Source organism: Heterocephalus glaber, unplaced genomic scaffold (assembly GCF_053883595.1).
Source record: "Heterocephalus glaber isolate CG9 unplaced genomic scaffold, H.glaber_assembly_v1.0 deba00001447, whole genome shotgun sequence".
Classification (NCBI taxonomy): domain Eukaryota; kingdom Metazoa; phylum Chordata; class Mammalia; order Rodentia; family Bathyergidae; genus Heterocephalus; species Heterocephalus glaber.
The window spans coordinates 6,240,296-6,257,382 of NW_028258299.1; the positions used below are offsets into that span (position 1 = coordinate 6,240,296).

At 40.0% G+C, this 17,087-nt stretch overlaps 1 protein-coding gene and 1 pseudogene across 17 annotated transcripts in view; one reads left to right on the top strand and one right to left on the bottom strand.

The window, feature by feature from the left end:
- Kif1b (kinesin family member 1B) overlaps positions 1-17,087 on the top strand; it is a 145,295-nt gene that overhangs the window by 24,159 nt on the left and 104,049 nt on the right. The window lies entirely within an intron of this gene.
- On the bottom strand, positions 15,074-16,563 carry LOC101704777 (nicotinamide phosphoribosyltransferase pseudogene; annotated as a pseudogene).

The window sequence follows — 17,087 nt, forward strand, 5'->3', positions numbered from 1 at the left end:
AAGTAGATCAGAATGAGGCTTACAGTCACAGGAAGCTGACTTGTTTGAGGAGTCTCAATTTTTTGTAGCAAGTAATAGCCTCTCACCTGTCTTCCTTGACTCGGACAGCTTCTCTGGCTCTTGCGGAGGAGTTAGCCTCTGGTGTTTACCTGGTTTTACTCTGCTGATTGTCATGTTTTCAGGCTGTTGATAAAAACGCAAAAGGAAGGTAGTTTGGTAGTGCTCACAGCAAAGGCTCTACCTAGCCTTGGTCTCTACTTCAGAACTAGTTATCATAAATGAGATATATCCGTGAGTTCTAAATTTAAAGATAATCTGTGATGTCTTTTGTTCTGAAAACAAAAGGAATTAAAAATCACAGAAGAGACAGCACTTGGGAAACACAGAAAACACAAAGAAAAATCATTTCTAACCTTAACACTCAGAGAAAACTACCATTCCCATCTCTATGTGTACTCTGTTCTTTTCTGTTCACCGAGACATGTGATTAACATTTTTATTGTATTTGGGTTACAATATAGTCACTGTTTTTAGCTTGTTTTTTAAATCTACTCTAATATTTTAAATTTAATTATTTTTCTACATGACTTAGCAATTGTGTAAAACTTTGTAATGTGAATGTCATAATTCTTGTTTCATTGGATTTTTTTTCTTCTATCTCATGTAATAAATGCTCTGATAACTTTTTTTAAAAGCAGGAATTGAACTCAGGGAGTACTGTGCTGTATATCCTGAGTCTTGTCTTTGTTTATTTGGAGACAAGGTTTCACTAAGTTGCCTGGGCTGGCCTTAAACTTGTGATCTATTGCCTCAGCCTCTCAAGTAGCTGGGACCACAGTTGTGAGCCACCATGCCTACCCCAGTAAGCACTTTTTGAAGAGGAATGTTTGTGTACATTTCTTGAGCAAAAATCTGTAGAATAGGGGTTACTTGATCAAAGATATCCATATTTTTTCCTTCTTTTTGGTCCTTGAGGCTTGAACCCAGGACCTCAAGCCTAGTCCTGAGCTGCACCCCCAGCCCAGTATCCTCATTTAAAAAATTTTTTTACAGGTGTGTAAAGGAGAAAAATATATTAGTCAGGTTTTTTTAATAGAGAGGTTTTAAAAGTATAATTACAGGTATTTTTTTGTTTGTTTTTGTTGTGCTAGGAGTTGAACCCAGGGCCGCATTCATGCAGGCACTCTACTACTGAGCTGCATCCCCAGTTTTAGTAATTTGAACAGATATTGATAACCGTAGTGTTTCTAGATATGAACCAGTTTAAATTATATATTGATCTAGATTCTGTTGCAAATAGTGCTGAAACTACATAAGGGGGATTGCATAAGTTGGATGACTAGAAAATGTTATGGAAATTACCTTAAATACTGTTTTCTTCTTTGATGGGTTTAAAGATTTGTTGAATGGTATCTGGGTTCAAACCCAGGACTTCAGGTGTGCTAGCCAAGTACTCTAAGCATTCTAGGGAAGTACTCTAAGTTCTCTATGACTGAGCTGCATCCCTGGCCCTTGGTTTACCGCCTCCCTCCCATACAGTATGGAGATGGAACCCAGGGCCTGTGCATTGAGTTACATCCCCAGCCATTTTTTCATTTTTTAAATTTTGAGATAGGGTCTCTCTAAGTCTCTAAGTTGCCCAGGCTTGTCCCAAACTTGCAGTCCTCCTACCTCACCTTTCCAGAGTACTGATATTATAGGTATGTGCCACCATACCTATGGCTTATGGTTCTTTTTTTTTATTTTTCCCAGTACTGGGGATTGAACCCAGGGCCTTGCACCTGCTAGGCAAGTGCTCTACTGCTGAGCTACATTCCCATCCCTGGTTCATTCATAAGTAAAGTATATTATTACAGTTAATCCACAATCTGACCCCAATTAAATATACCTGCTTATTTTTACCTGAAAGAGAAATCAAAGTCAACTGTTTTATTAAGATAGTTTTATTCCTTAGTGTCCTTTAGTGAAGAGGTGACCTCTTCAAATGAGTGCTTTATTATTTCTTCTCTTCTTCCTTTCCCTCTTCCTCTTCCTCCTCCTCCTCATTGATTAGAGATTAAACTGGGGGGGTGCTCTTCTGCTGAGCTACATCTCTAACCCTTTTCACTTATTTAGTGACAAGGTCTCACTAAGTTGTACAGGCTATCCTCAAACTTTAGATTCTCCTGCCTCAGCCTCCCATGTACCTAGAATTACGGGCATTCAGCAGCATGACTAGCATGAGTGTTCTATTTGAGTACTAATATTTCCTATCATTTTGTTCTAGTAGTTTAATATTCATGACTTAATGAATACTATACATTACTATACATACTATACATACTATTCTTTCTTTCTTTTCTTTTTTTTTTTTTTGTGCTACTGGGGATTGAACTCATGAGCTTGCACTTGTGAGGCAGGCACCGTGCCACTGAGCTAAATCCCTGGCCTTCACATGCTATTCTTTTTTTGCTTAAATTCTTTTATTGGTACATTTTAGGTATACAATACATTTACATTTATCATTGGGTACTTGTACCTGTACATGATGTATCTTGGTTCTTATTTTTTCCCCATTCCCTGTGTTCCCTTCACCCCCCCCCCCTTCCCTATTTACAAAGACTTTGTTTCCGTTTTTTCCTTTTCTTATAATTTTTCCTTTCCCCTCTTTCTTTTCCCCTTCCCCTCCCACTTCTCCTACCCCTTTGGACCTTTTCTTCCTATTTCAAATTATCAATTATTCATTTTAATCATTTTAATCCTTATTTACACTTTCAATTTCTCACACCAGAGAAGCTATTCAATGTTTACAAACATGTGTGTCCTATTTATTTCACTTAAGAGGATGGCCTCAATATGCATCCATTTAGCTATAAGTGTCTAGTTTCTCATTCTTTGTGGCTGAGTAGTACTCCATTTTATAAAAAAACCACATCTTCTTTATCCAGTCTCCAGTTGATGTGCACTTGGACTGTTTCCAAGCTTTCACTATTACAAACTGTGCCGCTATAAACATAGGTGCACAGGGCCGGGGATTTAGCTCAGTGGTTTTGTTGCCTGCTGCGCAAGCGCAAGAACCCGAGTTCCATCCCTGGTACCAAAAATAACCCCAAACAAACAAAAACCTAAACATGGGTGCACATATATCGCTGCCCCACATACTATTTTTTTTTTTTGGTACTGGGGATTGAACTCAGGGCCTTGCGCTTGTGAGGCAGGCACGGTGCCACTGAGCTAAATCCCTGGCCCCCCACATACTATTTTTAATAGCTATCTCTCAGTTGTTCTGGGACATTTGATTGTCTTTTTTTTACTAGGGAAGGCTGATCGTGAAGGTAGGGACCATGTCTGTCTTGTTCTCAGCATATGGCCTAATGCCTGTTATTTAGTAAACATTCAGTGAGAGAGTGGATGAATCAGTCAATGTAAACTAAGATGTAAATGTGTATACAGGAAAAATTGTTTTTTTTTTTTTGATACCGGGGATCGAACTCGGGTCCTTCCGCTTGCGCAGCAGGCGTCGAAACCACTGAGCTAAATAAATCCCCGGGCCGAAAAATTCTTTTTTCTTTCACTTGAGCTCAAAGCTGAGCTCAATATACCCATTATTAATTAAATTCATTGATTTATTGAGTACATTTTTTTTTGGTACCTGGGATTGAACTCGGGACCTTGTGCTTGCGAGGCAAGCGGCAGAACCACTGAGCTAAATCCCTGGCCCTTCAAGAGTATTCCTAAGTGTCTTTCAAGAACATGATTTTAATGGGTATGCAGCATATTTTCGGTAGCTAATCACTTGTCAGACTCTTAGCCTTAGAAGAGTCACCTCATAGACATGCTGTGCAGAAGGCTGTAAGGCCATGTGCACAGGGAAGCAGTTGTGTCCAGAAGGCAGTGTGCTCCTGACCCTTCTCCCGGCCTGCAGGACTAGTGAGCAACCCTCCAGACTTGGCGCTTCCTAAGTGGGTCCTGATGCGCCTGCTTGCAGCCCTGCTCCTTTGCTTTCTCCTCAGTTCTGTCAGTAGCAGCCCTGTCTGGCAGCTCAGGGCAAAGCTCTCCTGATCGTCCTGACTTCTCTCCCGTGTGCTGTGCCAGAGAGCGCCCAGAGCCGCCCGCTCCTCACCACTTCAGTCTGCACTGTGGGAAACTCACAGGTCTCCTTAATGCTCTTGTGGCCTCTACCAGTTGGTTCTCAACAGAGCAGCAGGCGCAATCCTTTTGGAATAGAAAACAAACCATTTTTTCCTTGAACTGTGCAGTGATTCCCTCGTCATCAGAATAGTAACAGCTAACATTTGTGCGATGACCGTTGTGTCAAACCTTCATAGCATCCCTGGCCTGTCACTTAATGGTCTGTTGGATGCATTCCCCTATGTGTTAAATTTCAGGGTGGGTAGTGTGTAGAGCGAGTGCTTAGTCTGTCTGTATGAAGCCCAGCCCAGCTTCAGTCCCCAGTACCCTTTTCATTCCCTGAAAAAGAACTTACTTTTGTAGCTCCATAGCACTGCTGTATTTATGTACCATGCTTTAATTTGACCCGTTTGCTTAGTGTGTATGAGGCACAGGGTTCAATCACCAGCAGTAAAAAAGAAAAAACAAAACAGGAGATGTTGCTAAGGTCTGCTCAGCCTGCTATCCCATAGTTACCGTAAGGATCAGATGAAATGATGTATGCTGCATAGGGTGGTGTTTTTTTTTTCTTTTTTTGGTACCAGGGATTGAACTCAGGACCTTGCGCTTTTGAGGCAGGCGCCAGAACCACTGAGCTAAATCCCCGGCCCAGGGTGGTGTTTGAAAATTTATTTTTTGTGGTTAACTTTAGTACCTAAATTACAGTGTTTTCAATGGGAATGTGTTTAACAGCAGAAGTAATTGAACCTATCATTAAGTTTGATGGAGCTTTTTCTACTGTTGTGTTATATTATATAATTTAAATTTCTTGAACTACTTAAATAGTTTTCACACCAAAACAGCTGAAAGAGAACTGAATAAAATTTTCTTATAGAAAACCTAGTTCTCGGGCCGAGGATTTACCTCAGTGGTTCTGGCGCCTGCCTCGCAAGCGCAAGGTCCCAAGTTTGATCCCCGGTCCCCCCCCGCCCCCCCCCAAAAAACCTAGTTCTCTCCTTGCTGTTTTGTGTCTTATTGTTCAAGTTATTTGAGGTTGCTTTGATTGAAATCCTAACTGTACCTCAAGCTGCCTTTATGTGTGCTTTGTTGGTTCCTCATGGGAGAAAGCAACTATGTCTAGTGTTCTTTTATTTTTTTCCTGAGTTCACTATTAAAAGTCCATGCCTGTAACACAGTGCTGATTGCTTTTGGTAGTTGGCCGGTGGAGTGTGAAGTGCCGTAATGGGAACTAGCAAAGTCTGCAGAGCATTACGATGAGGGACTGCTACTTCAGTCCTTCAGTTAGGCTGGGCAGGCATTCATAGGTTGAAGTCTTGGTCTGTCAAGGGATATGTGTTACAATAGGCTAGGAACTGTTCTTAGTTGTACTGTTGAGGGGTGAAGGCTGTGTGCACACAAGTGGTAGGAACAAGAAATGTGTGAAATTAGGTTTTCCAGTATCTGTAGGAAATCAAGCTTTTGTTCGTCAGCACATGTAGGCTGCAAGGCCACTATGCTTTGAGAGAGTTTTTAATGTTGCTTGCATGTGCTTAAACCATCAGAACAGTGTGATGACCGTTGGAAAGCATTGGGGGGATGCGAGGGGAGAGGTGGACAGTGTCTGAGAAGCCCTTTGTTTTGGCAGAACAGAGAAGTGAAGGGCCAGAATTAGCAGAAGCCACACAATGGGGAAAATGATTTAACTCTACTTATTGTTTCTCCAGACATTGTTCTGTTCTTACACCAGAGTTCCTTTCAGTGTGAATAAACCAGAGGCAAAATGGGTAAAGAGAAAGCCAGAAATCTTTACTTTTAAATTGCCTTTTATTGGGGAAAAATACAATGATTAATAATCAACAACCGGTTAAGCTGTGCCAGGCACACTTAGGCACTTACAGATTTTTTAAATCTTTCATCCCTCACAATAAGGGACTCTAATTTTCCTCAATTCTAGGGGAGGGATTGGTAAGGAGATCCTGGCTCGTTCACCTGGGACCTCATAGACTTGAAAATTGGGAGAGCTAGAAATGAACTCGCCTGTTGGGCCTAGAGCCCCGACTCTTGGCCTTTGTGCTTACTCCCTGTCCATGCTCACAGTGGCTCCTATCTTACTATTCCGCGTGGTGTTGCTGACTGTCTGTGGCCAGTAGGAGTTTCACTGTTCTGTTAGAATTGATCTTGGTATCTCTTGGTAGAGCGAAATCACAAAAAATGGGGGTAGGGCATTATGATTAGTTCAGAAGCCTTTGGGCCATGTAGATTAAATGAGATCTAGGACTTCCAGATCATTTCCCTTTAATAAAAATTACTCAGAATGTGCTTAGGGCCGGGCCAGGGATTTAGCTCAGTGGTTTCTGTGCCTGCTGCACAAGCGCAAGGACCCAAGTTCGATCCCCGGTACCAAAAAAAAAAAAAAAAAGAATTTGCTTAGGGAGAGCAGAATTGTTTTGTTGTTGTTAATTGAGAGTTCAAAAGCATTATAGCTAGCATATTTTATATCAGAGTGATCACACTGTGACACTAAAGAGTTGTTTTTCCCTACTATATGTATTTTTTTTAGTACTCTGGGATTGGGTATTTGGTGAACACATAGTGCAAGTATGACCGTTTTTTAAGATTAGGGATCTAAGTTTGTTATTTCAAATGATTAAGAAGCTTTATGGTTGTAGGTATTTTGCTCAAATCCATTTTATGGTGATGTGATTTATATCATTTTATTATATTTCTAGAGTTATATTACTGTGAGGAGGAGAGGGACCTGTCTATGGATTTTAAAATATAAATAATACACACAGTATTTTTCTTTTCAGTATTTTTTTATTCTGTGCCATTTTTCTTAATTTTTGGTACACAAGGCTTTTGGAAGAGGAAGATGGTACTGAAGATGTCACTGGGATTTTTAACAAGCCCCAAACATGGTGTGTAAGAAAAGTTAATATAAAGTTACAGTGTTCCCACACTGATATCTTAATTATAGATGTAGGCACAATCTTAGTAGTTTGCCAACAACAGTATAATTACCACATTAGAGGCTTAGAGATATTAGATAAACAAATTTATCCTGGAGAGTGAAAAGGCTTTTAAATACAAATCTTGTTTTGACTGTCCTATTTTCTAGGGTTCAGTAATGAAAACATTATTTCTGCATTTCTTTGCTTTGGTAACAAAGTTGGAAAGAAGGCACAGAGAAAGGGGAGGAAATGTGGGATTTTTGTTGTTGTTTTAAGCAGGTTTGCAGTATATAATGATTGCATTTTTTGTGGGGAGTTGGTCCATGTACATAACACATCTCAATTCTTTTTTCATCCTCTTTTCTTCCCCTCGCACCCCACTTTCCTCCTCCCATCTTTTGACCTCCTTCCCATTTGAAAAAGATATATCTCCCTCGTTTCTATTATCTGTCTTTTATTTTACTCTATTTTTTTCTCATATAAGAGAAACCATGTGATATTTAAGCTTGATTTATTTTACTTAACATTATACTCTCAGCATGCATCCATTTTTCTCCAAATGACTCAAGTTTATCCTTTTTTAAGGCAGAATAAGTGCTGCATTGTGCATAAATGCCACATTTTCTTCATTCATCTGTTGATGGGCATATAGGCTGCTTGTAAGATTTAGCTATTCTGAATTGTGCTGCTATAAATAGGAGTATGTATGTATTGGTGTAATACCGTGTCTTTAACTCTTTTGGGAAGATAATTAGAAGGGAAATAGTTGGGTCAATTGGAAATTCTAGTTTTATAGTTTTTTTGTTTTTTGGTACCGGGCCTCCAACTCGGGACTTCGCGCTTGCGAGGCAGGTGACAGAACCACTGAGCTAAATCCCCGGCCCTGGTTTCAGTGTTTTGAGGAATCTCCATACTGATTTCTACAGTGTTTGTACTAGTTTACATTCCCACCAGCAATGCAGAAGGGTTCCTCCTCTCAACCCTACTCCCCTGGCCTTGCTAGCGCTTGTTAATATTTGATTTCTTGTTGATGGCCACTGTTTCTGGAATGAGATGGAATCTCAAGAGTTGTTTTAATTTGCATTTCTCTAATGGCTAGCGATGTTGAACTTTTTTATGTATTTATCGGCCATTTGTACTTCTTCTGAGATGTGTTTCTCTTGCCCTTATTTTGACTGGGATTTTTGGTTTTGGGGTCTAATTTTTTGAGTTCTTTGTATATTCTAGATATTAGTCCTTTGAGAGATAGCTAGCAGAATTTCTTTCCCATTCTGTAGGTTGTTTCTTCACTTTATTGGCTGCTTCCTTTCCTGGGCAGAAGTTTTTTAATTCAATGTGATCCCATTTGTTGATTTGTGTACTGTTTCTTGTGCCATTAGGGTTCTATTCAGAAAGTCCTTGTCTGTGCCTGTGTCTTCAAAAATTTTTCAGTAGACTGTTTCTGTTTTAGATCTTTGATCCATTTTGATTTTAATTTAGTACATGGTGAGATATGTGGATCTAATCCTAATCGCCATGTAAATAGCCAGTTTTCCCAGCACCATTTATTATTTCTGCTAAGTATATTTTTGGGCCCCTTGTCAAGAATCAAATAGCCCAAGCTGGGTGTAATGGCGCACACCTACAATCCTAGCACTCAGGAGGCTGAGACAGGAGGATCACTTTGAGTTCGAGGGCAGCCTGGGCTACATAGTGAGTTCAAGGCCAGTCTGAACTACATAGCAAGACCCTATCTTAAAAAACAGAAAACAAGGGCTGGAGTTTTAACTCAGTGGCGTTGCACCTTCTTGAAAGCACAAGGTCCTGAATTTGATCCCCCCGTACCAGAAAACAAAAGCAAACAAGCAAACAAAAAGATCAAATAGCTGAATGTGCCTGGGATTATTTCTGCATCCTCATCTATTCTGTTGATTTAAATGTCTGTTTTTGTGCCAGTACCACCATGCTGTTTTTATCACTATAGCTTTGTGTAATATAATTTCAAACCTGGGATTGTGATGCTTCCTCCTTTGCTCTTATTACCCGGGATTGCTTTTGCTATTCTGGGTCTCTTCTGATACCATATGAATTTTAGGATTATTTTCTCCAGTTCTGTGAGCAATTCTTTTGGTATTTTGGGATTGTGTTAAATCTGTGTATCAGTTTTGGAAGTATGGCCGGTTTGACTGTTGGTTCTGCCTATCCAGTAATGGGATATCTTTCCATTTTCTGATATCCTCTTTGATCTTCTTTTTCAGAGTACTATAGTTATCATTGTAGAGGTCTTTCACTTCCTTGGTTAATTTAATTCCTGAGTATTTAATTTTTCTTGGTGGTATTCTGTTGTTTTTGTTGTTGTTGTTTTGGGTTTTTGTTTGTTTATTTGTTTGGTTTGGTACTGGGGATCGAACTCGGGTCCTTGCTCTTGCAAGGCAGGTGGCAGAACCACTGAGCTAAATCCCTGGCCCCTTTTGGTGCTATTCTGAATGGTATTTTTTTTTCCTAATTTCTATTTCAGTGAGTTTGTTATTAGTGCACAAGACTGGTATTGATTTTTTATTTTTCTGGTACTGGGGATTGAACTCAGGACCTTGTGCTTGAGAGGCAGATGTGGTGCCATTGAGCTACCCCCCCCATATTGATTTTTATGTGTTAATTTTATATCCTGCTACATTGTTGGAATTTGGTTATTAATTCTATGAGGTTTTTGGTGTGAATTTTTGGGTCTTCTATGTAGAGGATCATCTGCAAATAATAATTTGACTTCTTCCTTTTCTACACATATCCCTTGTATTTCTTTTGGTTTACTGCTCCGGTTAATGTTTCAAGGACTATGTTGAACAGGAGTGGTGATAATGGACATCCTTCTCTTGTTCCTGATTTTAGAGGGAAAGCTTTCAGTTTTTCTCCATTTAGTATGATGTTGGAAGTAGATTTGTCGTAAATGGCTTTTATCAGATTGAGATAAGGTCCTTCTGTATCTATTTTCTTCAGCGATTTTATCATAAATGAATGTTGGATTTTGTCAGAGGCTTTTTCTGTCTGTATTGGGATGATTATGTAATTTTTGTCCTTCTATTTATATGATGTGTTACATTTATTGATTTGCATTTGTTGAACCATCCTTGCGTCCCTAGAATGAAGCCTCTTTGGCCATCATGTGTGATCTTTTTTTATTTTGGTACTGGGGATCGAATTCAAGACCTTGCTCTTGCGAGGTGCCGGAACCACTGAGCCCATGTGTGATCTTTTTGATGATTTGTTGCATTCTGTTTGCCATCAACTTGTTGAGGATTTTTGCACCTGTTTCGTTAAAGAGATTGGCCTGTAGCCGGGGATTTAGCTTAGTGGTTCCGCTGCCTGCTTCGCAAGTGCAAGGTCCTGAGTTTGATCCCCGGTACCAAAAAAACCCCCCCAAAACAAGGAGATTGGCCTGTAGTTCTCTTTGGTTGGGTCCTTTTCTGGTTTTGGAATCAGGGTAATACTAGCTTCTGGGAATGATTTTCAGAGTACTCTTTCCCTTTCAGTTTCATTAGAGTTTGTTTCAAGTGACTCCAAGAAAGGCTATCCATGGTTCACCAGTCAGTTAAGACTTTTGAAACATTAATGGTTTCTTGTTTTGTTGTTGTTGTTTGATGCAGTACTGCAGTTGACAGGGAGTGCTCATCTTTGTCCTCAGCCCTTTTTTGATTTTTGTTTTGAGACAAGATCTTGCTGAGTTGCCCAGGCTGGCCTCAAACTTACAGTCCTCCTGTTTTAGCCTCCTGAGTAGCTGGGATTACAGGTGTGCACCATCATACACCCTGCATGATCCTTTTTTGTTTATTGTCGATAAGGGTCTTCAACTCAGCCTCTACAGCTCTTTTCTAGCTCTCCTAAGATAATGAATGTGTCCAACAGCATGTGAGGAATAAAGGGGAGAAAGTGTGAAAGTCATATGGAGAGGATGAACAGGGAGTCATCTTACCTTTGGACCTGGGAAAATATATATCCAGGTCTTAAGATGCTGTGGCTCCCTTTCAGATTTATGGAGGACTCAGAAGAGCAGCCTTGAAACCAGAGAAGAGTTGGGTGGTGACGAGCTAAGAAACAGAGGAGCAGTGAGGCAAGCAGGGGTTGGGGAAATGAGGACACACCCTGAACAAAGACTCATTCCTTGGGCAGTGTGAGTCCTGAAGGTGGTTATGATAATACTCATGGTAATAATGGTAGGGAGCATAGCGTGGGTGCCTCCTGAACCATTTCTTCTCCTGGATCTCAGAGCCAGACACTTTGCAGATTGCCTTCCTTCCGTCCAGGCCATTTTCAGTTCTTCCTTACCTAGGCAGGCTTTTGTCCTCATTTCTTTGTCTCTGGAGAAGACAGACCCTGTAGGTGTTTTCACCCAGTCCCAGGGCTTTCCTTGTTATTGGCATCGTAACATCCAAATTGGTCTCTCCAGTCTGGATCTCTGTAGAACTCTAGACCTGCCCACCCACTTGCCAGCTTCACTGGACTGGAAGACCCAATGTGCGTGTCCTACTCAGTGTGCCCTAAAAGGAACTGTTGTTTTTCCTTCCCTCCCTGCCCAGAGTGGCTCCTCCTTCATTCATTCTTACCATTATTTTAGTTGCTCAGGTAAAAAATACTGGAGCTGGGCCAGGGATTTAGCTCAGTGGTGAAGCCGCCTGCCTCGCAAGCCCAAGGTCCTGAGTTCAGTCCCTGGTACTCTCCCCCCAAATGGAGTTACTCATGTCTTTTTGCCTTTTTCTCACTGGCAACTCATCAATGTCCTGTTGTCTTTGCCTTCACAATTTATGCTGAATCCAGTTACTTCTTACCATTTTATTCTCACCTTCATCAGCATTACAGTAGCCTCCTGTCTCTCTCCTCTGCCCTTGTTATCATAGAGTAGCCAGCCATGTTTTGGAAATATAAATCAGATCAAGCCTCTCCTCAACTTAAAATATTCATTGGCTTCTTACCATTTTCAGAACAAAACTAAAAATCTTCACCTTGGACACAAGGCCCCAGTGGATTTATCCCCTGGCCAGTTATCTGAGTTCATCTCCTTGTTCACCCTCTGGTTATACTGTGGTCTTGCTGTTCCTTAAATTTCATTCAAGTCCCTGCTCAAATCATCTCCTTTAAGTGGTTGCAGTTATCTTCTATTATCTTGACCCTGCTTTATTTTTTTCTGACATTGTACTGTCTCTAATAGTTAATTATCTGACTTCCTCACTAGAATGCAAGCTTCTTGAGGGCAGGGGCTTGTTTTCACTAGATATCTTCCAGTTGTGGACCATGGAATACACTCAGAACATTTGTTGAATGACCTATTTTGAACATTTTCCTTGTGGCAGACCCTGAGGTAGGATTTGACATGGCTTAGCCATTAAACTTCACAACAGTTCCATAAACTTAAACACTATTATTACTGCACCCACTTATGTATAAGAAAATTGAGGGTTGCAGTTTTTATTATGTGCCCAAGTTATAGATGGACCTATGATAATATTGCACATTTAGGATGGGGTCAGAATAAAGCCTCTACAGTATTCTACTTGCTCTGTTGATAAAATCCTTGAAAATATCATCTAGAGATTGTTTTTAGACATTTTTTTTAAAGGTCAGCTTACCTTTTAATAATTGAATGTTGGATCAAATTGTAAGAGAAAATTCAGACTTGAATCAAGAGACAAAATGCTTTTGATAAAGGAGTGAACTCCTTTCTTCCTGTATCTGAAAACATACAAACCAGGACTCATGGATTTCTGCTGCTAGATGCAGTTCTCCTGGGAGTCATTGTATTATACAGAGGGCAAGCCAAAGTCTCTAAGCCTCCTGTAGTGGTTGGTGTTCCTGTGTACACTCATCCTCCATACTCCATTTAGGAGACACTGCATGTGTTCAGAGGAGAGAGGGGTGGTGTGGACCAGGATTGTAATGAGGAGCTGTGGGATGCTGGAAATATTTGCAAGGAAGCTGAAGGAGAGATCAGCTGTGGAGGGTGAGAGAAGGAAGTTTAGGTGACTCCAAGAGCATCGTGGAAAGATGGTTGTGGCAAGGATCCAGGTCTACAATATACTGTACTGTGTGTCCAGGGAAACCACCATCAGAGAGGAGACCTCAGATGCAGAAGGTGAAAAGTACAATGAGAAGGTGGTTTTATAAGAGAGAAAGCAGTATAAACTCTACAATGCTTGAAAGAGTTATGTTCTGACTCCAGCTCTCAAAATATGACTGGAATCTGTTTCTTGTGGACAGATGGTGATGTGTCCTAGATAAAGCCTGCATGCTGGCGATACTCCATCCTGCGAATGGGTGCTATATTTGGAACAGTTTTTACCTTGAGAAAATATGGCTTGTATGTTGACTATTTGTTGATTACCATAACCTTGTTCTAATGTGCATGCTTTCTGAGAAATAAGCTAGTCCTGCACTCTGTTTTAAGCTCAATTGACTTTAATACAAGAACTGCTGGTTAAGCCAGGCATGGGTGTAATTTCAGCATTCTGGGAGGCTGAGGCAAGAGGATTACAAGTTTGAGCCAGCCTGGGCAGTTTAATGATTTTCTGAGGCCCTGACTGAACATTAAAAAAAACCCCGACTGTGTTTTTACAGTCTTTCAGTAATTCTATTTTTTTCTCTATTCTTTCTGTGAAAGTTAATAAAACCTACTGGTGTTTTATGTTTGTATCGCACAGATACTCATTGTTTTGATTGTTCTCTTTGTTTTCTGGGAATTGGTAGCGTTTGGCCAGATTTAAATTGTACCCCACATGGAGGGGAGTCATCCTCGTGCCAGCTTGGCAGACGGTGATGAAGAGCATCCTCAGGACGTGGTCTTTGCATTTAAGGGATTTGTGAGCATGAATGTTTTACTTTGACTCTTGCCAAAAAGTAAGATTCCTATTTTATCTGTTGTTTACTTTTTAAATTAGTGGACTTTCCTTGCTTTGGTTTAAAGACCATGAACCATCATTTTCATTCCAGCAATTATTGAGAGAGTTTAAAACAAGATAAAAAATACTATTTTTAAAGAAATTTAACATTTGTGTAGTGCTTTTCTTATGTCATTCTGTAAAGTCTAGGTCAGTGGTGGCAAAGCTATGGCATACGGGTTATTGTGTTTTTCTTTTAAGACAAAAGATATTAATGTAAAGTTGTTTTTCCTAAACTAAAACCTCAGTCTTCAGGATTAATTACAGTGTTGACACTTTGCGATAAATAAGAGGATTTTGGGTTGTGGTTTGGCACTTGGACTCTAAAAGGTTCACTACCACTAGTCTAGGTATTACCTCAATTTTAATTTTTAATTTTTAATTAATTAATTTATTTTTGGTACCAGAGATCGAACTCGGCTCCTTGCGCTTGCAAGGCAGGTGGCGGAACCACTGAGCTAAATCCCCAGCCATTACCTCAGTTTTAGAGAGCACTCAGTATAGCAATACCCAAGGTCATAGAAAACACCTAAATACAGTATTTGTTCATTGTTCTTCATATGTATAGAATATTTTTTTTTTTGTTAAGGCCATGTTTTATTTGCTGATTAATGGACAAAAGGCAATGTAATTTATTTTCAAGTATTTTCTTGAAAGTCTGTGCTCATAAAAATCATGAAAAGTTGGAAAGACTGTTAAATCACTGAAACTTTAAATATATCTTACACAATCTTGTTTGTACAAAAATACAAGTTAAATATAAACATAAAGCAATCATGATAATTGTATGCAAATCTGTTTTATGTGATCTTTAGTTATATATAAAAGTTTCTTGGTTCTGTTATTTGTGAAAAGATCAATACCAGATTAAGTTACTATCTATTGGCAAAGGGTCCTAAAAAGCTTACTTTAGCATTAATCTTTCACAATGGTTATGTGTTGTCTAATTTGAGACCACCTAAACACTGGAAACAAACAAAAAAAAGGGCAGTTATGTCCATAAACCAACAAATAATTTGGCTGTAATGTATCATAAAACACAAAGAAAGTCCCCATAGCTGTACAATAAACATTATGTACTACATACTCTCACTCGGGTGCACATGCACGCATGCACTCATAGGGCAAACCCTAATGAGGCGCTGCTTCCAGTTCTATATTCAGCTGTGCATTCTTTCTTACTTCATCAAACGAATAGCTTTTGGTCACTTTTCCATTCTTGAAGACAGTATGGAGAAGATCCTGACCATATTCCCCAAGGTCTCCTTTTCCTTCCTCAAGTGTAACAAAATTCCCTGCTGGTGTCCTATGTAATGATAACCGGCCCTTTTTGGACCTTTTGTTGGGATCAGCAACTGGGTCTTTGAAGACATTAATCCCAAGGCCATTGGTGACAACATAGCTACACTTGAAGGAACAATTCAGGAGATCACTGGTTAACTTCTGCAGCAAAGGTCCACCAGAACCAAAGGCAACATTTTCAATGCTCCACTTTTTTTGTTTCATGCCTTCTATAATCTCTTGTAGGGTATTAATATCTACTCCATCCCCTTGAATAACTGTAAGATAAGGTGGCAGCAACTTGTAGCCTTTTGAGTTCTCAGTAACAGGAAATTTCTTACCTAAAATATCTAAAACCTTTAATACAGTATCAAGAGGATTTCCAGAATCAGGTCTGATTATTAGTGGTGCCTCAGTACTTCTTGACAATATTAAATGTCTTAGATCTTCACCCCATATTTTCTCACACACATTATAAATGTCATAGCTATCACTGACCACAGATATAGGCACTGATGAAAACTGTGTTACTATATGTTCAAAAGCATCTTTTTCATGGTTTTTCCCCCAGGCTGTTATCGTACTATGTTCTGCTGCTGGAACAGAATAGCCTGGAACAGGATCTTTGGTGCCATAGTATTTTTTAATTAGAGCAATTCCCGCTACTGTATCTGTTCCTTTGAAGTTAACCAAATGAGCAGATGCCCCTATGCCAGCAGTCTTTTGGGAAGAGACCCCTCTGTAGCCAAAATCGTGTAACTTGTATTCCAGACCATCTAATTTACCAGAAGTTTCTAACAAATATTTGGCCAAAATTTTCTTCTGCTCTCTAGAATTTGTAGCCACTGTGGTTGGATACCAGGATTGAACAAGAATAGTCTCAATCCAATTTGTAAGCCAGTAGCACTCTGGATCAGTGTTTTCTACCGTGAAGAGAACATTTCCTCTGGGAATGACAGAGCCCTCAGGAACGGCCTTTACTTCTATAGGGAGATGCCCATCATATTTCTCAAGAATGTAGTTCCATCCCTTTTCATTAAAGACATCATCCTGGAAATGTTCTTTGTACACCTCTTTGGCTTCCTGGATTTTCTCTTTGGTCACAACCTTACCTTTTAAGTACTTATTAAGAATGTACTGCAACCCATAAAATTCTGTTCCTCGTATTTCACCTTCCTTACTTTGGAGTTTTCAGTCTTCTTTTCATGGCATTCAAAGTAGGAATAAACTTTGCTTGTGTTGGGTGGATATTGTTTATAGTGAGTAACCTTTTAGGAGTTGGTGGCCAGGAGGATGTTGAACTCGGCTTCTGCCGCAGCGTTCATCTCGGGCCGGAGTGGAGGGGCTGCGCGCCGCGAGATCCTCCGGCGCACCTGCGAGGAAGGAGAAAAATGGGCTTCACCACGCCCCGTTGCTTAAGTCACTGCTTCTATGTATAGAATATTAAAATGTGTGTCAGGCTATAGGCACTGATGCTGGTCATTTTGCAAAATGCTGTATTCTTTCTATGATACGTACTATCTCTCTTCCTTTTTCTGGTTGGAAACTTCTTAATTGAGTTAAAGGAGAAAAGTTCTTTGGCATATTTGAAAACAGAAGTAAGAGTAGTATATTCGGTATTTTTGTTTCTTTGAGACAAAGTCTCGCTATGTAGTTAAGGCCGGCCTCAAACTCACTATATAGTCCAGACTGGCCTTGAACTCACAGTGATCCTCCTGCTTCAGGCTCCCGAGTGCTGGGATTATAGACGTGCACCACCATGCCTGGAGTATGTTTGGTCTTTACAGGGTTCTGATAAGTAGTGTTGTCATCAACATTTTATTTGCAAAAAAATCTTTTCATTTGCAAGTTCTAAGGTTTTAAA